The sequence below is a fragment of the Kogia breviceps genome, chromosome 9 (assembly GCF_026419965.1).
Source record: "Kogia breviceps isolate mKogBre1 chromosome 9, mKogBre1 haplotype 1, whole genome shotgun sequence".
In the NCBI taxonomy this organism is placed as follows: domain Eukaryota; kingdom Metazoa; phylum Chordata; class Mammalia; order Artiodactyla; family Physeteridae; genus Kogia; species Kogia breviceps.
Window position 1 is genome coordinate 102839805 of NC_081318.1, and position 23257 is coordinate 102863061.

The 23257-nt window shown below is 44.4% G+C and overlaps 1 protein-coding gene across 19 annotated transcripts in view; it reads right to left on the bottom strand.

The window, feature by feature from the left end:
* Positions 1 to 23257, bottom strand: part of C9H7orf25 (chromosome 9 C7orf25 homolog) — a 422474-nt gene that overhangs the window by 100924 nt on the left and 298293 nt on the right. For 16 of the 19 annotated variants that reach the window (XR_010842308.1, XR_010842310.1, XR_010842303.1 and 13 more), the window contains one exon: positions 3649 to 7088. The gene's annotated coding sequence lies outside the window, so the exon portion shown is untranslated. Of the gene's footprint in view, positions 1 to 3648; positions 7089 to 7688; positions 7886 to 23257 lie in introns of those variants that run through there. The other 3 variants (XR_010842320.1, XR_010842307.1, XR_010842305.1) reach the window with 3 other exon arrangements.

A 23257-nucleotide genomic window follows, 5' to 3' on the forward strand; every position in this document is an offset into this window, starting at 1 on the left:
AGGGGACGCGGGTTCGTGCCCCGGTCCGGGAGGATCCCACATGCTGCGGAGCGCTCGGCTGGGCCCGTGAGCCGTGGCCGCTGGGCCTGCGCGTCCGGAGCCTGTGCTCCGCAACGGGAGAGGCCACAGCAGTGAGAGGCCCGCGTACCGCAAAAAAAAAAAAAAAAAAAAAAGATAATAGTTCTGATACTCTTGAGAAATTCCCTACCAGTCAGGATGACCATCATTAAAAAGTCTACAAATAATAAATGCTGGAGAGGGTGTGGAGAACAGGGAACCCTCCTACATTGTCAGTGGGAATGTAAATTGGTGCATTCACTATGGAGAATAGTATGGAGGTTCCTTAAAAAACTAAACATAGAGTTACCATATGATCCCGTAATCCCACTCCTGGGCATATATCCGGAGAAAACTCTAATTCAAAAAGATACATGCACCCCAATGTTCATACTATTTACAACAGCCAAGACATGGAAGCAACTTAAATGTCCATCGACAGATGAATGGATAAAGAAGATGTAGTACATGTATACAATGGAATATTACTCAGCCATAAAAAAGAATGAAATAATGCCATTTGTAGCAACATGGATGGACCTAGAGATAATTATACTAAGTGAAGTAAGTCAGACAAAGATAAATACCATATGATATCACTTACATGTGGAATCTAAAATATGATACAAATGAACTTATTTACAAAACAGAAACAGACTCACAGACACAGAAAACAAATTTATGGTTACCAAAGAGAAAAGAGGGTGGAGAGGGGATAAATTAGAAGTTTCAGATTAACATATACACACTACTATATATAAAATAGATAAACAACAAGGTCCTACTATATAGCACAAGGAACTATATTCCGTATCTTGTAATAAACCATAATGGAAAAGAATATGAAAAAGAATATATATGACTGAATCACTTTGCTGTACACCAGAAACTAACACAGCATTGTAAATCAACTAGACTTCAAAAAGAGAGAGAGAGAGAGAGAGAGAGAGAGAAACTTCCTGAGGAATCTTCACGCTTCCATTTGTTTGTGGCCTGACTATTAGATTTAGGATCTGCACTGGCATCCTCTGTAGCAGCTGAGGACTATAGGAGCATTCATTATGTGTTAGATAATCAGAGATCAGGATTTACATTGAATTTCATCACAACCCATAACTTATTTGGCACACATGATTTATGTGAATGCAGCAGAAGACATAATTTAATTTTTCACCAGTAATGTATTGAGTACCTCTTGTGTGCTAGGTACAACCCTCACTGAGTTTATATTTCAGCTATAAGGAGCTATAACGTTACAAAGATAAAAATGTATACAGGTAGAAAGTGACAAGTACCCTCAAAGAGGTTCAGATAAGGGGCTGTGGGAATTAAGAATGAATTCCTATAAGATTAAGCCCAGGCCTCCAATGTAAATAGTGTTGGACCCCCATGTACCTCCAGGCTATGGGTGGTTCAGGGATCAGAGGGGCTAAGCCAACAAATTGAAGGTCTTCAGGATGTGCCACTGGCTGGAACTGGAGAGTCAAAGATTGTCTTCTACAACTGGCTCTCTGTTTTGTTATTTTTCTTGTACATTTCCAAAGTCTCATGAGCATTTAGTGAGTGTCTACTGAATGTTCCACCGAGAGTGATGAAATGGATATACAGGTCGAAGAGACACAGTGCTAACTTTGAGGAGTGTAAATTACGATGAGGACACACACACACATAATCTGAATGTATCTGTTGTCTACAAGGTATTGAGCAGAGAGAAGGAATAATCAGATCTAACTGGTTGCTTCTGGATGGACCCCTGAGGGCAGTAACATCGTAGACTGATTGCAAAATGCTCAAAACAAGAGTCAGGTGCAGAAATGAGGGAAGTGTGTTCCAGGCAGAAGGAAGAGCAAGAGCCCTAAGACTGCATGATGTACACACATATTTGCCTACCATTCCCCAGATCTTAGTCCAATCTGGGTGGGCCTGTGAGCAAATATAGTGGCCTTGCAATTTTGGTTCACAGAGCAGTTTGGAACAGAAGCCATAGCTATGAGGAGGGTGGGCAAGAAAGTAAAAGAAGTTCCTTAGTATCATCTCACAACTGAGGGAGAGGGGAGCTGAGGAATTCTCAGGGGCAGTCAGTAGGATGCAGGCTGTGCTCATCTCTGGAAGGCAGCAAAGCTCAGCCGGGAGGTGGGTGGATCTGCAAAAACTGTTGACGGAAACACGAGGTGGGTGGAGTGGAGTTTAGAAAATTATGGGTAGTTTAGATTATGAGAGTGCAAACCAGCAAGAGATGGAGCCAAGAAGGGGATAAGCAGGATACAAATAACAAGAATTTGCTCAGTAGCTCTATTTTGTAGATAACAGGCAGTGATGTATTAAAGGGATCTAGTCAGATCTGGTGTTAGAAAGCCATTTCCAGTGCAGTGTGGAGAACGGATTAGAGAGGAGGAGGAATGGTCAGGAGAAAGGGAGGGAGCTGCTGAGCTGGCGGGGGGGTGTCTGAGGATGAGCTCCTGAACCCCAGTGGGGCCCAGGGGCAGCACGGACATCTGCAGGCTCTTCCCTCCAAGCAAATACACGAGGTAGGCTTCCTGGTTCTATTGCCACCTGTGCCACAACGTGGCAAGCCCCTCTTAAATGGCAAAATTAAACTTCCTCACTTTAGGAAGGTCCATACTGGTCAGTTCTATCCCCTAGGTACACTTTCCCACTATCACGTTTCCAACAAAGTGGTTGACCAGTTGCCACTTGGAAATGTTATCTCTCCAACCTCAACTCTTTAACCAGTCTGCTCGCTCGTGAGCTGGCGGGGCTCCTTCTCAGTCCTAGGTATTCACACAGGCTCTCCCTTCCCCACAGCCTTCAGGTCTGGTTCTCATCTCCTTGAGAACCTTTCCTAAGCAAGTTCATCATCACCCTTTGTTCTCCACTCTCACGCCATTACCCTTCACTCCTGCCACTGCCATAGTTGGAAAACATGATTTACATATTTTAATGCATTTTAAATTCACTTCCCCCCAAACTGTGACCTATACAAGGGCAGGGAGTATATCTGCTTTATGTACTACTGAATACCCAACATTTTCCCATAGAACCTTATTGTTTAGAAGTTCTAAACAACAAGGTCCTATTGTACAGCTCAGGGAACTATAATGAATATCCTGTAATAAACCATAATGGAAAAGAAAACAACAAAAAAAGAAGTCCTTAAATGTGAACCTAAATGTTCTTGCCTTCAGTGTCTGGATCTGCTTTTTGATATCTATTTGGAGACAGCTCTTGAGCCCTGCAAGGAAGTTATTTCCAAGCCATTGAAGAAAGCCCAGTGGGCAGTATAGACACCCCTCTGGTCCCTCCAGTCTCCTCCTAGCACCCTGGGAAACAGCAAGCAATGACTGGAACCTGCACTGGACTCTGGGAGCAGGTCTTGCTACTGTAGGTCAAATTTGCTTCCCCTCAACATTAGAACTCTTCATCTTTTAGAAGATGCCAAAGTTCATAGGGGAGAAGATTCTGGTCTATTACTTCCAGATTCTCTGAGGATATACCCAATGTGGAACTGCTAGAATAATGAGGATAAATACCATACTGTTTATAGCCCAATAAAAACATAAATAAGATTATCGATAAGTCATTTGTAATTACCTCTTGATCTGATCCTTCCCGGGAGGAAAGAGTGGAGGTGAATGAATCCTTTCTGTCTCCTTATTGCGACAGAGCTATCATTTTCCAAGTGCAGGGCTTGCAGCCGAACAGTTCAATTATAATCCAAACGCAGGCAATTTACTTACTGGTAGGAGGGGTGCTCTCAGTTCATATTTAGGAGTCAAACATCAGATGGAGTCAGTATCTGTTCAAACCGTCGGTGGACAACATAAGCGGAGCCGGGTTGAGACTTGTTTAGGGTTCAGCCTCTCTTATAAGTGAGGGCTCATCCATCAGAACAAACGGCACGGCTAGGAACGGCCCCATGCTGTTGCCTTGCTAATGGCTTGGAACGTGCAGCTAAGAGGGCCCGCGGTGCAGAGCTGGTCTTTGTGGTCCTTCAGTCCCAACCTATGGGGCCTTGGAGAGTGTAGTGTGGTGCTCGGAGAACACAGCTCAGCGCATCTGTGGTCACCGCCGGGTCTGCGTCTCCCTGGAGGCCGGCACAGACGAGTCCTGTGAGACCCATGCTGTGGATTGCGCAGGGCGGGAGGCAGGCTGGGGAACACAGACCTTCTGGCAGAAAATGACACACACCAGAAAAATGCCTTCAAATACGGCGAGATTTGAAGCTGGGGACCCATCGGTCATCGATGCAGCATTTTCTGTCAACATCTGTGACACGGTCTCTCGCTGGGGAAAAATGTGCTCAACACAGTGTATGGCCACCTGGAAAAGGAGTAGTTCTCACAGAGCCCAGAAGCCCATTGAGGCAGGACCCTCAGCTTTCCTGAAAAGTGACCTTTGGCACTGCTGGGTATAGCGGTGGACAGCTTTCTCCCATTTTCTCTGACTTTTTAGTAAGTGGGCAGAAAAGCCAGGTGGCAAATGCAGCGATATAAAGTGTGTCATCATAACGGCTTACGGCTGCAGGGAGATGGACGGAGGCGGCTTTGGCCAGACTTGGAATCCCGCCTGAGGGTTTTCACGGGACCCTTCACCGCAGCACAGTTGCTAGTCAAGGAAACGCTCCTCGCTCCTTTGCAGAAGAACGGAAGTTAAGGCCGAAGGACGGAAGCGGAAGAAGCGGGAACCGGACGAAGTTTCGGGCGGCACGGTCTACAGTGAGCACGCACTCACCTTGGCTCCTCCCCACGATCTGGCCACGCCCATCCTGGCCCGCGGCCCCTCCTCGGGCCCCTCCTGCCCTTGCCGCCGCGGAGTTTGCAGCGCTGGCTTTTCTGGGGTGTCCTTGTCTGATTTCTCTACTCTCTAGCTGCCGGCTTCCTCTGGCATCTTGTTATGCGGTGACTGAGTGTGAGGGTGACGAACTTCTTGCACTTTCTCATTTGATTTTTTTTCTTTGTTTGATTTTTGATGTTTGTTTTGGAAAGATTACCTAGGAGGTAAGAAAGCAGAAATGACGCTGGGAAAAAACACGCATATATTTGACGATGTGCCGTGTCTCTCTTTTTTAAGCAAACCCTCCTCTCTGGCCTCCTCGCCTCAGAACACCCCTCCGTGGTCCTGGCGGAAGGATCTATTTTAGCGGCGTATTTACACAGCAAGTGTCTGGCCCTCAGCCAGGGGCTGTGACCGCATTTCTCTGCGATGCCATCACATGGTCCTCAGCAGAGAGTAGGGAAGGTACTCCTCAGGCCACGCCGCAGCCGCGGGCGTAGCCACATGGCCAAGGGGCTGACCAGAGACTGCCCTCTGTCCCTGGAGGGGAGCGAGTTCAGGTGAGACTTAAAGCATGATGAGTGGGAGGAGTCCAAACCCACATGTTTGTGCTTCTGGCTTTTCAGACTTTCTTGTCTCTGGAACAGAAAAACAAGACGGACATCAATCCTGTCTCTTAGCTATGTACACAGGCATCCATCACATTCCCTCAGGTGTCAAGCCCCTAGGGAAGAACGGGTGGTAAAATGACAGGTACTTCATTTGTAAATATTATTAATTTTAGCTTTTTCATTATCTATGGAAAAGTGCAAAAGTCAGAGCAAATTCTTCTTGAAAGTAAATCTAGAGAAGTAAGTTTTCTCCTCAGGGTTTTCAGTACCAATAGGAGGAATTTTTTCCCTTCTCCTTGGTGCGAAAATTCCAACTGTACTCTACAAGTCCATGTACACAGCTAAAAGACTACAGCTCCCAGTTGCCCTTGCAACTAAGTTCTGGCCAATGAGATGTAAGCTGAGGTCCAGGGTGGTACTTCCTAGAAAGCTTCTTTAAGAGAGTTGACTCTGCTGGGGAATACCCTTTTTGCAACATCAACATTCTTCCTTCTTTTAGCCTGCAAGTGGGACACAATGGCTGGAGTGACAGCATCAATCTTGGGCTGTGAGGCGATGTTGAGGCTGGAAGCCCTATGGTAGGTTGATAAAGCAGACTGGGATCCTAAAGACCATGGTACCACCAATCCAGTCCTTCCTTTGGACTTTTGTATGAGAGTGTAATAAATAAATGTCTATCTTGTTTAAGCCATGGGTTAAAAAATGTTTTGTTCCTATTCTGTATGCCATCTGGCCCTTTAAAAGATCAAGTTGCCTGTGGGTGATGCTTTGTAATCTGTTCGGATATTGACTATCTGATTACAACTAATCATTTTACCCATTTAACTCTGCCCTGGGGAAGTTAGAAGTGCTGTTTTGTTGGCAATGACCACTCCACTTGTTCTAGATAAGCTGGGAATAACTTTGTGGTTATTCCTCCCTGTGATCTGTCACTTCCTGATCCAGCCCTCACCAGGAAGGAGAGCTTCCTACAAAAGTGCTAATCAGGAATGTCAATTATCTTTCTGCCTTTCATTTTCCACTAGACTCTTGACTTAATTTCTTCATTTGCCAAAAGCTAGGTACCCTTTATTATGTATGCATCTCAATATTACTGGCAAGAATAATGAATAAAGCAACAATTATAAGTTAAAAGGCCATATCAACATATTTGATAATGGTGATAGAAAATTCCACTAGTAATGAGTATCTTATCCATGACTATTGACAAAGCTCAGGAGTCAGCAAATTTCTTCTGTAAAAGGCCCAGGTAGTAGATATTTTAGGCTTTGCAGGTCATGCATCCTCTGTCACAACTACTCAATTGCAGTGCGTAAAGAGAAGTCAGACAGAATATGAACAAATGAGTATGGCTGCATTCCAGGGAAATTTTATTTGGAAAAACCAGGCCACAGGGCTGGATTTGGTCCACAGGCCGTAGTATGCCAACTCTTGATCTAAAGGAAGATTCTGAAGCAAGGGATTGAGTGAATACTCTGGGTGCCTCTTGATGATTGAAAAATGACACTGGCAAAGTGACAGACAGAGGGCATGCAGCTGCTGCTGTGGTGAAAGGAGACTGTCCATGTAGACGCTGGGATGCTCTGTGGTCCCCTGGAGTGCTGTCACTGTCGGGGGCTCTTGGACTTCAGCAGTGCTGGGCATCTCCTGTAAGTGGGCAACAGAAAATTTGGGGTGGGTGGTAGATAAGTGGAGATTTTTTTTTTTCTTCTGAAACTAAGACTAAGAGCTTTTGCAAATAAAAGTGTGATCTGGCAGATTTTGAACCTCTGTCAGATAGAACAGGCATCACGGTGACATCCTGAAACTTGTGTGTCAAACAGACCAGAACAGTGGGAGCTGACAGAGCCCTTGCTGCAGCAGCTTCTGCCACAAATCAAACGTGGGGAACTGCAATGTTCAGAACACAGGCTTCCTGTGGAATAAGGGGGCCACGTCCTGGCTTGTCTGGAACGGAAGAAGTTCCCGGATGTGAGAATTTCAGGGCCAAACCTGGAAAGTCCTGGGCAAACCAGGAAGCTTGTCCTGACCACACTATTCTGTAATAAACAACCGACATTTCTTTAGGGGTCCCCACCTCGATCCTAAACCCAAATGGGGAGATGGGGGTCAAGGGAAGAAATGACTCCAGATAAATATATATCTTTATGGTACTACTGAAAAAGAGTCTCAGTCTATCTCCTGGAAAATATGCCAGCCTGAAAGTCAGAGGGCTTTTCTCCCTCTCTGCCTCTGCTTCTAACTTACTCTGGGACCTTGGGCAAGTTGCCTTATCATCCTGGCCCTCACTTCCTCCATCAATAAAATGAGGAATGTGAATCTGTTCATTTTAAAAGGTCCTTTTAATGATCAAATTCTAGATCCAGGTGGTTTCTGTGACTTTGTGCATCTGTGGTTGGAAACAGGCAATTCTCTTGTACCCCCGAATTCCTTTAGGTTTGGGTACAAGTCTCTTGTGGCTGTCAAGAAAGAAAAAGATGAATTTAATTATTCAATTTTGGTTAGATCTGATGATCTCTGAAAAGTCACAGCAAGCTGTCACTGGCAGTGAACGAACGAATGACTGTGGAAAGCCTATGTGGATACATTTGTTCTCCCTTTTTGTTGACTCCTTTACAACTGAAATTATCCCTTTTTTGGAGTTCTAGCTTGCTAACAGCCTGCAGTAAGTATTTAATGCGTAATCCATATAGTACTTTGTATTGTATTTCTAGCTCTGTTGCCTGTACATATTGGGCTTCTACTGTGAGGCTGCATTGGGTAAGGGCTGTGGAGATACCAAAAGCACATCAGATACTTTCGCATCTCAAGGAGTTTATCTGGAAAGGAGCTAAGTTCTCTACACATTGCAAATAAAGACTGTAGACAAGTACATGAAAAGTACAAAAGACGGTATTCAATATACAGCACGAATGTATAGACTGTGAATTTTTCCTTTACTGTTTAGTTCTGCCGTCAGGACTAAACACATTCTGTTTTTACAGGGACAATTTTGTTTTCAAATATTCTGCCCCTTTGTTGCTACTGAAATAGCCCAAGCATAGCAGCATTTTGGTAGCACAGTAGCAATTCAAGCTGCAATTTCATTGCTCCCCATATCCAGAAGCAGTACAAGATATTCTGGTCGGCCAGTGTTCTGATTTTCAGTACTGAAATATGGACTTGATTAAGAACAGAAGCGATCGGTACGGGCAAAAGTTATAGGAGTGTCTTCATGGGCGAAGTAGGACTCAGATTTAGTGAGTGTTAGACCTGGATGAAATTTCAGAAACGTTGTAGTCCAACCCTTCTTTGTACAGGCCAGGGAGATGAATGGACATGTCCAGGCATGATTCTAAGGAGTCCCAGAGACAAAGGTGGAAAGAAAGCAAGGCTCTTGACTCTCAGTTCAGGGTTTCCCCTGTGTGCGGAGGGGCCACCCACAGGACAGACTGCCATCGTTCATTCAAGATATGGTTACTGGGGCTTCCCTGGTGGCGCAGTGGTTGAGAATCTGCCTGCTAATGCAGGGGACACGGGTTCGAGCCCTGGTCTGGGAGGATCCCACCTGCCGCGGAGCAACTAGGCCTGTGAGCCACAACTGCTGAGCCTGCACATCTGGAGCCTGTGCTCCGCAACAAGAGAGGCTGCGACAGTGAGAGGCCCACGCATGGCGATGAAGAGTGGCCCCCGCTTGCCACAAATGGAGAAAGCCCTCGCACAGAGACGAAGACCCAACACAGCCAAAAATAAATAAATAAATATTAAAAAAAAAAAAAAAAAAGATATGGTTACTCTGTGCTAACTGCCCTCCTGGTAGGATGAGTGGTGGGCACCCAGCCTTGTCCTTGCTCATAAATAACAACAACACGTTAACAGTCCATGCTAAGGGCCCAAGTGGGATGTCTTTGGAAGATCAAGCGGTGGGAATGAGTGGTGTTTGGAAGTGAAAGGCTATAGTGGGGAGGCCGGCTGAGTAGAGAAGAGTGAATGGTGATTGCAGACGGTGTCAGATGAAAAGGAGAAGGCTTATTGGAACCCAGGACGAGGAGTTGGGACTGGACTGCCTAGGTAGGGCTGGAAGGCAGACTAGCGAAAGGTGGAGTCGAAATAACCGGGCTTGAATCCTGGTTCTGAGCTTGGTGTTAAGAGCTAGTTTGCTCATCCATAAAAGAGGTATGATAATGGCATCCCTCTGCAGGAGGATCTAATGGGAAACTATATGATATGGCATGATGTCTGGCACATAGTTGAGACTCAATAAATGTTTATTATTTTTTTTTAAAATTAATTAATTTTTAAATTTTTTCGTTTAATTTATGTTTTATATTAGAGTATAGTTGATTTACACTGTTATGTTAGTTTCAGGTGTATATCAAAGTCATTCAGTTATAGGTATACATACGTCCATTCTTTTTCAGACTCTTTTCCCATATAGGTTATTGCAGAATACTGAATAGAGTTCCCTGTGCTATGTATAGTTATTATGATCATTATTATTTATACGTAGTGGTAGTATTTTCCTCTTGAACAAAGGATTTAGCATGACAAAACCACTATCATATCTTGGAAGGAGATGGCTGAAGTGAAACTGCCCAATGTTTCCTAAGAGACAGTTGGTAAAATTCTTAGGAGGAAATGGTATAAAATGCAACAACCTGAAGATTCTGTAAGCAACCAGAGTGGAAACTAGCTCTGCCTCGGCACTAACATGGATGAGACAGCTGCGTAGCCCAAGGTGATGTGGAGGAAGTGATGCAGGATAAGGGAAGTGGAGTAAGTGTTTGGTGAGAGGATGAGGCTTCCACATGGGCTAGCAAGGCCGACCTGTACAACATTGCCCAGGGCTCCTGCAAGGCACAGGTATGCCAAGCAACGAAGATGAGTATTCACAAGGGTTTGGGGCAAATAATCAAGCAAATTCTTAGATTAGAAAATTAAAAGATAAAGTGACCCACTATGCAAACAAAGTTCTGAAATCTAAGTGCTTGGGCTTGCGTTTACTTATTCACAAAATCTCTGGTGGCTCTCATGAATCTACGGGTTTCCCCAAATCTAGTGTGCCTACGACCACCTATGGTCCTTGTTAGATGCAGATTCTGGATTCCAATTCTGCAGCTCTGTGGCGGAACCCAGGAGTTTGCACTGTAATAAACCCCCAGGTGCACCTGATACGGGCATCTGTTGGACCAAGCGTAGAGAAATACTGACTTCCCTGTTCTGAGCCTTACAAAGGTCCTCATCTACAGAATATAGGTAATAATATCACAACACCATACCTGTTACAAGTTGAGTTGTGTCCCCCCAAAAGATATGTTCAAATCCTAACTCCTGGTATCTGTGAATGTGACCTTACTAGAAAATAGAGTCATTGCAGATGTAATCAAGTTAAGATGAGGTCATACTGGGTTAGAATTGGCCCAAATACAATGATTTGTGTCCTTATAAGAAAGAGAGAAGCAACACAGAAGGAAGGCGGCCACATGAAGATGGAAGCAGAGATTGGAGTGATGTGTCCACAAGCTGAGGGTAGCCAAGGATTGCCTGCAAGGACCAGATGCTAGAAGAGGCAAGGAAGGACCCTTCCCTGGAGCCTACAGAGATAACATGGCCCTGCTGACACCTTGATTTCAGAGTCTATCTTCCACAGCTGTGAGAGAATACATTTCTGCTGTTTTAAGCCACTCGGTTCATGGTACCTTGTTATGGAAGCCCTAAGAAATAAATACAATATTTCAAGGGTGGTCAAAAGAATCAACTGAGTTGTTATAACAGTAAATTGCTACATTATAGCTAATTTTTTTAAAGAATGTAGAAAGCATTTAATGACTTGTCACACATGTCCACTTTGACATGGGGATTTCCTTAAAATAAAAATTAACTTAGGGATTTTGCCGTATATTGTAAGGGAGGCTTGGGAAGAATGACAGCAGTTTTGAAAGAACATTGAAATAGGCGTCCAAGTTCTAATCTTAGATCTTCCCTTCACTGACCTTTGACCGTGACCATGCCAGGCAAACTTCCACGTTTTAGGTTACCTGTGAAGATGAGGAAATGCCTTCCTTCCAGGGCTGTTGGAAGATCAAATGATTTAATGAGTATAGAGAAGCTCTTAGTAAACTCTAGAATGCTATGTGAATGTAAAAGATTCTGTTTTTTTTTCTTAGAATCTCTCTCTCTCTCTGCTTTTATTTATTTACTTATTTTTATATCTTGGCCACGCTGCACAGCATGTGGGACCTTAGTTCCCCGACCAGGGATCGAACCTGCACCCCCTGCAATGGAAGCCCAGAGTCTTAACCACTGGGCTACCAGGGAAGTCCCTGTAAGAGATTCTTGAACTATCTTTTTTTTTTAAAGTTTTCAGTAGGATTATGTTTGGAAGCTCACTGAAGGAGTCATTCTTGAACTAACACTTGATCTCAGTCTTGCAAATCATGGTTCTTTCAGGTGAGGAGAAGTTTCAAAGTGAGTGGATTACACAGGTGTTCTGTGAGTGACCGAAAGAGAAGCTGTTTTTGGTGAAGGGGCATTTGTGCCCTTGAGGGGAGGGGTTTTGGAGGTAAAGTGGTGTCTGTCTCCAAGATCTGTTAGTGGGTCTTAGAGACCACAACCAGAGACAGACATGGCAGTGCGGATGTCAAGGGCCATCTCTGAGAGATGTTAGGGCTGGCGTGCTGGGGGGTTGCACCGAGGGGCACCTGCCCGCTCCAGCAGAGTGCCTTTGGCATAATGTGTCAGGGGCACAGAGCAGTTGAGGGGGTGACTCACAGGAAGCAGAACCAGGGACAGTGACACAGAAAGTACGCCCACATGCCAGCCCACGAGTGTCCCACAGGGTCCAGGGTCAGGACAGGAGATAAACTGGGTCATCCTGAGATACCTTGCTAGGAAAGGGTAAAACTTGGGGCAGAGTGTAAAGTGGGGAGTGAGTGAGAGTGATCCAGAGAGGGCCGTGTCTGGTTAAACCATTCTGTCTGTCCCCACTTATTATGGCTGAACTGTGCCCCTGGAAATTCACATGTTGAAGCCCTGACCCCCAGGACCTCAGATTGTGACTGCATTTGGAGAGAGGGCCTTTAAAGAGGTAATTAAGGTAAAACAAGGTCATTAGAGGAAGCCCCAATCCTATCTGACTGGTGCTCTCATAAAAGGAGGAGGTTTGGACACACAGAGAGACACCAGGAATGTGCTCACATAGAAGAAACACCACGTGAGGATCAGGGAGAAGACGGCCGTCTGTAAGCCAAGTAGAGAGGCCTTGGGAGGAACCAACCCTGCCGAGACCTTGATCTCACTTCCAGCCTCCTGAACTATGAGAAAATAAATATCTGTTGTGTAAGCCACCCAGCCTGTGGTATTTTGTTGTGGCAGGCTTCATTTTATTCTCTGTTAAAGCCTCAGGGAGATTTTCTTCTCGGAGAGAGAAAGTACCCCAAACGATGATGAGACGGACATCCTCCCATTCCTTCGAGATCACCTGTGCTGGGGCCCAGCAGGAAGTGCAGACCATGGTAAGCAGAGACAAGCACTCTCTGATCTGAGAATAGTGTTGCCTGACTCAAAAACTAACAAGAGCAGGAAGGAATTTCATGGATACTTTTAGAAGGACCTATCTCTTACCCCTTGAGACACATGCTTTGACTTTCATCTCCAAATTTGCTGTTGATAAGAGGTATCACTGGTTGTCTACTCCCAGAACTAGCTACAGTTGGGAAAAGAGCAGGTGAGTCTTTGTCTGACTTTGAGAAATTCAGAAGCATCCTTTTCTAGGCTCCCATGGTTATCCAACCAAAAAGGAACATTGCCTTTTGCTTTTCATCTTAGAATGTCATCCAGGAAAACAGCTTTGAGATTGGAGATCCCAGATGATCCCAGAACCAGAAGTAAAGAGTGGGGAAGAGTGAGATGGAGAAGTAAGAAAATCAACCGAGGGTACTTCAGCTTGTTTACCACTGTGCACAGCTGGGACTCAATCCTTCAGGGGCCCTCTGAGGCCCCATGTAGAATCCCAACCACAGGATGGGAGGTTGGCCATTGATTTACCAAATCCCATTGGTTCAGGATGCTGTTGGCGCATTAACTTCCCTGTGGGACCGCGTTGCACCTGAACTCGGGCTAGCCAAGGTTCCAGGGTAGCCAAACAGGGCGATGTAGTGGCATACTTACGATGTAGAGGTTGGTGGCATACATGGAACAGCCCATCAGAGCTGCAAAGGCAGGTGGGCTGAGGGCGTAGGGGAGGGTGCAGAATATTCCAGGCAGTGCAAACAGCCAGTGCAAGGGCCCTGAGGTGAGAGGAACCATGCCAGAGGCATTCAAGGAACACCAGAAGACCAACGTAGCTGAGTGGAGTAAGCAAGGAAGAAAGTTGTAACAGTTGCAGTCAGAGAGACAGTAGGGGTCTGTCCTATGGGAGAATTCTTGAGGATACCTGTAACATGGTTTGATTGATGTTGTGCTGAGAATGGACTTGGGTTGGGAGTAGAGGCTGTTTCAAAATCCAGGCTAGAGATGCTAGTGGCTTGTACTGGGGTGGAAACAGTGGAGGGGCAAGAAGTGGTATCCATTCTCTGATTCTCTCCACAACCCCGGAATGGATTTTTATTTTTTTATTTATTTTTATTTTATTTTATTTTTTTCGGTATGTGGGCCTCTCACTGTTGTGGCCTCTCCCGTTGCGGAGCACAGGCTCCGGATGCGCAGGCCTAGCGGCCATGGCTCACGGGCTTAGTTGCTCCGCGGCATGTGGGATCTTCCCGGACCAGGGCACGAACCCGTGTCCCCTGCATCGGCAGGCGGATTCTCAACCACTGCGCCACCAGGGAAGCCCAGGATTTTTATTTTTAACCCTCGGAGTTTGCATCTTCTGAGAGTTTGAAATCTCTCAGTTTATAGATGAGGTATCTGTGAATCCTATAGGTTAAGAAACTCGTACAGTTTCTGCCCCTGGTAAAGGGTAACACTGGGTCCTGAGCCCATTCTCTCCAGCCCTTCCTCCAGTGGTCTGAGAAAAGTTAAATACTCTTTGTGTCCTGCATCCTTAGCCACCAGCCTGGATATGCTCGCTGAAGGATGGACGAGACGGACCACTGAAAAGAACAAAAAGTCCATATGGTTTTTCTAACAGAGAGACCCCTTTTCTCATCGCATTCCAAGATGCTGAACAAACTAGATGCAAGACTTCAGAAGCTATATAACAGCCAATTATTGAGTTGGGAAGCAGTAATTAGAAAGGAAATGAAGAAAGTGGATGTTGGGGGCCTTAATGTGAAATCTGACATTGATAAATCAAAGGAAGCCTTGAATTAGAGATGTGGATATTTGAACTGATTATCCAAGATAACTCACATCCTCCATTAACCTTGTCCATCTTGTTTCGCCTTTGTGAGGACAAAGAGAGTCTTTGCAAATTGCCAGGCTGCAGGATTGTGTCTCCCAAATGTTTATTCAAAAGAGGGTGGGGAGGAAGGGGATGAAGCAGTTGAAAAATAATTTGCTTGTTAAGCAGCCCAGAGGAATGTCTTCCTTTCCACCGAGTCTGGTATATTTACGGGAAGGATAATAAGAGAAGCTTATGATGGATTTTGACAGTCAGGCAAAAGCAAACAATCAGCCTGGGGCCAGAAAGCCTTAGATTCATGTACCTTTACTTTCAACGCTTATCCTAATAGTTGAGTGTAAACAAAGTGCCACACGATTGCGGGGAGGAGTAGAAGTTGCTCAGCTGCCTTCTCTTTCCCGACGATTCCAAAGCACATTGGAATGATGCTTATTTGGGAAATTTTGTTTTTCTGTCTTTTTTTTTTTTTTTTTCTTGAGAAGGATGCCACTAGGGACAAAAGGCATGTTGGGACATTCGTCTGATCATGTGTCTCCAGATTGTTTTGATTCATGTGATGATGTGATGAGCGTCTAAAGGAGACCACAGAAGTGGGAATGGAAAAGACCTGAATGGATTATTCCACTGCAGGCACTCCACCCTTCCTGGCAGGAGAGGGTCCCTCGACAGGAGATGTAACGCCTGGCCTTTGCCAAATAATGTCCCAGTAGTCTGGAAACTCTGACAATACGACAGGAGGTTGAACTGGAGCCATGAGACACCTCACAAAACCCTGTGGGCAGAGTAGAAGGGCTGGATCTCTGTGTGTTTCTGGGTCGTTTTATAGATGCTTTGGTGCTTGTCTTATGGTGGGTGACCTTGTGTAAGATCCTGGCGAATCCCTTCTGGCCCTTCTCCAGACCTGTGACTGCCTCCTTGTTCTACTATAAGCTGCTGCTTATTTATTTATTTATTTATTTATTTTTTGCGGTACGCGGGCCTCTCACCGTTGTGGCCTCTCCCGTTGCGGAGCACAGGCTCCGGACGCGCAGGCTCAGCGGCCGTGGCTCACGGGCCCAGCCGCTCCGCGGCACGTGGGATCTTCCCGGACCGGGGCACGAACCCGCGTCCCCTGCATCGGCAGGCGGACTCTCAACCACTGCGCCACCAGGGAAGCCCTCTGCGTCCCTTCTGCCTGTCCCACACGATTGTACGTGGATCTGAAGTATCTTCTTGGATCCAGAATCTGGCTTGTTTCCTTCGACTTGCACTTGACTAAGACTTCAAGTGCATTCTTCATTCTTATGTACACAGTCCTTATGAATTCGTTCCGTGGTGACCCTGCTGATTCATACCATTGTTATTCACTGTTGCTGTCATTTTGAACTTTGACAGAGGGGTATCGACAGGCAGGGAACGTCCATCTAAGTGCTAGAAAACAACAGCACAATACCAACAAGGCCCTAAGGGTGAAACTTAGAGCCGCGTCTTCTCCCGGCCCACGCCATTCCGCCACGTGTGCGGGTAACGACTGTTGAGTGATGGGTCTCTGAAAAGTGGGGGGAAGTCAAGTAGCACTCAGCCTTGAAGTTAGCTCTTGCCTGTCTAAAACGAAGGCTATTTCTAAGACCTTTCCTACCACATAAGGGCAAAGAAGAAGATTTATATTTTCTTAGCAGACATTGGACAGAGAGTAACCACCAGGGAAGAGTGTTACGTTTTCCACTGACCACGCGTTGCTCAAACATGTTAGGATGTTCATTACTTTATCTGGGGTTCTGAACCAAGAGGCATCGATGATTGAAGTAAACTTGGCAGTCAAGGACAGAAATAGATGGAGGTCTAGACGGGTCAAGGCAGCAAGGCAGGAAGCTCAGCCTTCAAGCAAGGCCTGTCTCTATTTGAACGTGTGACCATCTGTGAAATACCCGCTCTGGTCCTCTGCGGTGTTGACTGTCCTTCTCTCCTTCTCATCAGGCTCTGTCTTCCTCCCCTTGGCCACGTATGCCCATTCCCGTTAGCACCTGATCCACTGGCCAGTATTCTGAATGGCTGGATACCACCTCTGCTGGGAGGACATGAGAAATGTACAACCTATTATTAATCTAGATAATTACAGTTACTCATCAGTTACCAAGTTGAGGCAAAAAGGAATAAACCCAGCTCACTTAATTAGGCTTCTTTTATTTCTTTTTAAATTAAGATGATCATGTGATTTTTATCCTTCCTTTTGCTAATGTGGTATATCGCATTGACTGATTTGTGAATATGGGACCATTTTTGCATCCCTGGTATAAATCCCACTTGGTCATGGTATATGATCCTTTTGATATATTGTTGAATTTGGTTTGCTGATATTTTTTCAGGATTTTTGAATCTATATTCATCAGAGATATCGGCCTGTAAATTTCTTTTTTTTGTAGTGTCTTTGTCTGGTTTTGGTACAGGGTAATGGTGACCTCATAGAAAGAACTTGGGAGTGTTCCCTCCCCTTCAATTTCTTGGAATAGTTTGAGAAGGATAGGTATTCTTTGGTAGAATTCCACTGTGAAGCTGTATGGTCCTGGACTGTTTTTTTGCTGGGAGTTTATTGATTACTGATTCTATATCAATAGTAGTAATCAATCTGGTCAGATTGTCTATTTCTTCCTGATTCAGTCTTGGAAGATTTTATGTTTCTAGAAATTTGTACAACAATACTTTTTCTAGGTTGTCTAATTTGGTGGCATATAACTGTTCATAATATTCTTTATGATTTTTTAAATCTCTATTATATCAGTTATAATTTCTCTTCTTCTGATTAGGCTTCTTAAAGGCTACCCCTCTAAGCCTCAATTTCCTGAGACTTGGCCATTGTTATGCCTAACTCCCAACATTTTTGTGAGGTTTAAATGAGATAATGTGTGAGAGAGGCACCAACTCTTGTGTCTGGTGTAGCACGCTCTTGTTAAACGTTCCATTCCTTCCCTCCAATCCTCGAGCGTCAAACTGCTATCTGAATATTTCTTTGCCAAGCCCTGAGAGTAATGGAATCACAGGGGCCGAGGGACATTGAGGCCTGCTGATCCTGCCATGGAAAGGGCATTTGGAAACATTTCTTTGCAAAATTGCCATTGGCCTCCCCTTTAAGACCACTTTTTCCTTTCAACTGCTTTCATCTCAGACTCTCAGTTTTTTTTTTTTTTTTTTAATTTTTTTAATGAATACAGTCTTTGGACTTTATTTTTATTGATTGATTTTTTTGGCCGCACCCTGCAGCATGCGCGATCTTAGTTCCCCGACCAGGGATTGAACCTGTGCCCCCTGCTGTGGAAGCACGAAGTTTTAACTACTGGACCGCCAGGGAAGTCCCCCAGACTCTCCGTTTAATAAACACATCTAGATGCTGTCGACTGAAAAAAAAATGCACAACCTAAAAGTTGAGAATTATGTTTTACCTGGTGGACAAAACTGAGGACTTAAGCCAGGGATGCAGCTTCTCAGATCGCTCTAAGGAATGGCTCCGAAGAGATAAAGGAGGAGCCAGGATATTTAGGATTTTTTGCAACAAAGACCAGGTAGTTGGAATGTCAAAAGATTATTGTTGATTAAAGAAAGCCAGACATCTCAAGTTAAGGAATTTAGCACTTTTCTGTGTATGGGAAGATGCTAGAGTCTGGGCTCACTGAAATCATTCCTTTGATATGCACCTTAGCTATTTAGGGCTGGCATCCTGTCATTTCTTATCCTGAATCTCCTCAGGGTTCAGCATTGAAGAGGGGTGGTGGCTGCAGCAGCTGACTGCTCCAAGGTGGGCATCCTTTTTCTACCTTGAGTTCCCTCAGGGCTTAACCTCAGGGTCGGCTGTAGTGTGATGGTTTGATGGCTGCAACATCCTTTGTTTACTGATATGGCAGGCAACAGTTTTCTCATTGATAATACCAAAGGCAAGATTTCCATTTTGGCTTTGTTTTGCTTATAGCTTTGCCCAAAGCAATCTAAATAGTAGTGAGCAGGAAAAGGAGGAAGCTCCTTATTTTGGGGGGTGGGGGTGCTTGGAACAAATAGGCATCAAGGTCTTAAGTAGCTGATTGTGGTTAAGAAATCTAGAGCATTTGGTAGTGTATATATTCTGCTCACTCACTTCATCCCCGCTTACCCTTACAGCAGAACTAACACAACACTGTAAAGCAATTATACTCCAATAAAGATGTTAAAAAAATAAATTTAAAAAAAGAAGAAAGAAACCTAGAGCAGTCAAGATGTCACCACTCCTTTTGGTAACATAACCAACATAGAGAGTATGTCTGTGTGAAACATAATAAAGGATCAGAAATGTGGTGTGTGGTTCTTAACTAAATATGTAAATAACCTATATATTTTTTTCTTGACATAAAAATATTCATGAAATATTTGTTAGCAAATAGGCACAAGCTATTAATAGTTCATACAGCCACCCTGTTCAGTGGACTCAATGATGTTGATTTGACTCGAGACAGACATGTCAACATTCCAGAGTCAGGATTCTTTACCCTAAATGTTCATCAGGCAAACAGAACTCAGTCAATGGCTGTTCACAAGATGTTAGGTGTGAAGACTGAAGACTTAGGTGCCATCCTTATGTTATAACATTCTTTTTCCTGTCTCTTCTATGTGAATCTGCTTAGCCCAAGAATCCTTCTCATTGAACAGTCACGGGTAGAATTTCTGTTTCGTGGACAAGGAGAAAATGTGTGAACCCAGAGCAGTGATGACATGGGCTTATCAGGGACTTATTAAATGGTTTCCTGTAAATAAGAGATGAGACACTTCAACTCCTTCCTGTACTAGGAATGCAGAGAGAATGAGGTAGTTGGCTTCTCTTTGACCAGAGTTGAAGCTCACAGAATGCCATGGAGGAGAGGAAATTTAAGATGGCCATAATGAGCCATAGGCGAATGAACTTATGGGATAGAAGATACACAGTTCAGAAAACATATGGCGTAAGAAGGTGTAGGAGTCAGTTGATACAGGACAGGAAAAAAGAGGCGATCAGAAGTTCTGAGTTGGGGCTTCCCTGGTGGCGCAGTGGTTGAGAGTCTGCCTGCCGATGCAGGGGACACGGGTTCGTGCCCCGGTCCGGGAAGATCCCACATACCGCGGAGCGGCTGGGCCCGTGAGCCATGGCTGCTGAGCTTGTGCGTCCGGAACCTGTGCTCCGCAACGGGAGAGGCCACAACAGTGAGAGACCCGCGTACCGCAAAAAAAAAAAAAAAAAAAAAAAGAAGTTCTGAGTTGTATGAATACAGGAGCACCAGCCCCCAGGTATGGACTCTCTCTGCTGAAGTCTTCAGAACATCCTTATACCCAGGGACCCTTGAGGTCACATGTCTGTGAAACTTGCTCTAATAATAGCTCCTGGTTACCCTCTCTCCCTGCTTGTCGTCTTCCAGGAAAATTTGTCCTCCTTCTCACTCCATGTGTGTCCTTAATAACTGGTCCTTTGAGTTGAACTAACTTGAGTGAGTCTCTGAAACTTGCAACCAAAAATGTTAACCACATTTGACTTCTTCGCTGTGAGTTTGGCCACATTAAATATTGAATGTTATCACAGATTTAGCCTCTGAGCTTTCCTCACCCCTTTCTGTGAAAGAAAGAAGAGATGCTTCTCCTGGCTTCTAGAAAGCAGCATAACCAAACTGTAACTGAAAATCCACTATGAGTTTTTTCACTTTTCACTAATAGTAATCTCCATTTCACCATTCTTCTGTAAATTGGGCTTCATGTTTCAAGTTTCTCTGTGAATTCTCTCATCTCTGGTTCTGGGGGCCCATGTATTTTGTTACAATGGCTCAGAGGTCCTCTGTTCTCAATGTCATGTTGATTCATGAGTAAAAGGACAGTGAAGTCAAGTGCTGCCTTGGGACTGCTTTTAAATGTCATATATTTATATATTCTTCTTACTATAAAAGTTATATATGCTTACTTGGAAAAAAATGGAGACAGCAGAAGAGAAAAAAGAAAAAAAAAATCACCTATAATCTCAGGGGAAAATAATCACAGTTAAAATTTATCTATGTTTTATCCTCATTTTTTGGTACATGTTAAGAAAAGTTGAGGTCACATGGCACATACATTGGTGAAACCTCATAATTCACTTAGCATTATAATGTAAACATCTTTCCCAGCTTTAAAAAACTCTTTGTAAACATCACTTTTAATAGCTGAACGAGAGTCCATCAAATGGAATTTCATCACTTCCAATATACCTAATAATTCCACAGTGTTGAACATTTGTTTACAATATTTGGCTAATATAAATAATTATGTAATGGCTCTTTAGACCATGTTTTGGATGATTGTTTTCAGATGGATTTCTGAACTTGCAATCACCGGGAAAGAGCTTGCTTTCGCATTTAGAAGGCCCTTTTCAAGGCTCTTGTCAAACTTGGAAACTTTTGAGTTTTAACAGCTTGTCCTCTTGGAATCTATCAACTCTCATGAAAACTTGATAGCTGGATAGTTACCATAAAACCAGGATGTCAGATTCTCTGATGACTAAACCTGCTTCTATGCCTACCTAGGTTTGTGATTTAGAAATGTCACACAGGGAGGAGATGTGGGGATATATGTATATGTATAGCGGATTCACTATGTTCTAAAGCAGACACTAACACGCCATTGTAAAGCAATTATACCCCAATAAAGATGTTTAAAAAAAAATGAAATGTCACACAGTAATAACCTGATGTTTCTCCTCCGAAAGTTTGACTAGATGAGTGATTTTGGCTAACCTCAGGTAGGAGTTTCATGGAGTACACTGCTGTGTTGGGTCCTAAATCGGTTATTAGCAAGTTAAAAAAATGTGTCAACACTATATACACTCCCATATACATATACCTATACATACACTTATACAGATACATATACACAAAACACCTCCCTCCATCTTTAAGACCACCTGCTTTGCCAAGCAAGTTGTCCATGGTACCAAAAAAAGGGGGAAAAAAAGCAGTGACACCACCAAAGGCTCCTTGGCCATCATGTCCCCAAGTAAGGGAGAAAGCATGACAGGTAACATTAGCCAGAGAGAATGGAACACGTTAACCAAAAGAGGAGTAGTTTTTAAAAAAGAGAGGGGAGGGCTTCCCTGGTGGCGCAGTGGTTGAGAATCCGCCTGCCGATGCAGGGGTCACGGGTTCGTGCCCTGGTCCGGGAAGATCCCACATGCCGCGGAGCAACTAAGCCCGTGAGCCATGGCCGCTGAGCCTGCGCGTCCGGAGCCTGTGCTCCGCAACGGGAGAGGCCACAGCAGTGAGAGGCCCGCATACCGCAAAAAAATAAAAATAAAAAATAAAATAAAATAAAATAAAAAAGAGAGGGGAGTCAATAATATCAGGAAAAAGATGTCCTTATTCTCTTCTAGAAGCCAGTGCAGCTGCATATTGACCATGTGACTTTGTCCTAGTCCTTTAGCCTTCCTTTTTTTCACATCTCATGCTGGTTTTGGACGCTAGACCCTGGGCTTTCTCTCTCACTTGCTCAGACTTTGTATTAGTAGCTTCCTTCCTGACGTGTGGCTCTTGACCACAACCCCAAGTCTAGTTTCCCTTCTCAATTCCAGAGCGGTCCTTTACATCCCAAGGGAACTCCGCTCTCCTATCCGGCACTAGCTGGGCAAGAATAGAGGACAATTCAGAATGGAGGTCGATTGACCTTTTGGCCGTGAAGTCATGACTTTAAACCAGACCAAATCACCTATGTGCCACAAACCTGGCTTCACACTCCTGTGTACTCACGCTGTTGTGTTCAGTTCTCTCTTCAGTCTTTCCTTTGTCCTTCATATCCTGCTTTGCCCCTACAGCTCCCTGCTTCCTGGGCCTCCTGTCCTTGTTATCTTTCTGTGCCCACATTTTGTTTTTGAACTTGATGGCAGAGCGGCTTCCCTTGGCAATCCTCAGGACCTGCCTTGCACTCAGCTTCTGGTCCCTTACATTCCTGGCTTACCTGAGTCCTTGGATCCCACTGGGATGACTTCACACCCAGCTGGAACCCATGTCCACCCCTTCGTTTGCCACCATAAACCCTACTTGCCATGATGGTGATGGAATCTGTTTTGATCTGAGGCCATTTTCCCCCAGAGTCAAACTCACCTTTTTAAACTAATAATACAAGAGCTATGGGATGCTCTTTTTTTCTACCCTTTGACATTCTCCATAGGAAGGTCCTTTCTGAGATACCTTCAAATGATAGCATGAGACTGCTTGTAAGATAATGAGGTTGCCCTAGTTGTACTTGGGGTAGGAATTCTATGTGGTAAGTGTCAATCTTGTCAATTCACTCTATCATCTGAGTTCTTGTGTGAGTCTGTTGGGTGGAGTCCCTATATGATAGGTACTCTTGTATGAACCATTTCTCCAGCAAAAAATGCATCTCCAAATGGTTCATTTTTAAACTTCGTTTAACATTTTAAGCTCTATGTATACAGGTACTTTATATATGAAGTAGATAATTTCAAGAATCTTTATTTCTCACATACTAATTTGGTGGTCATGTT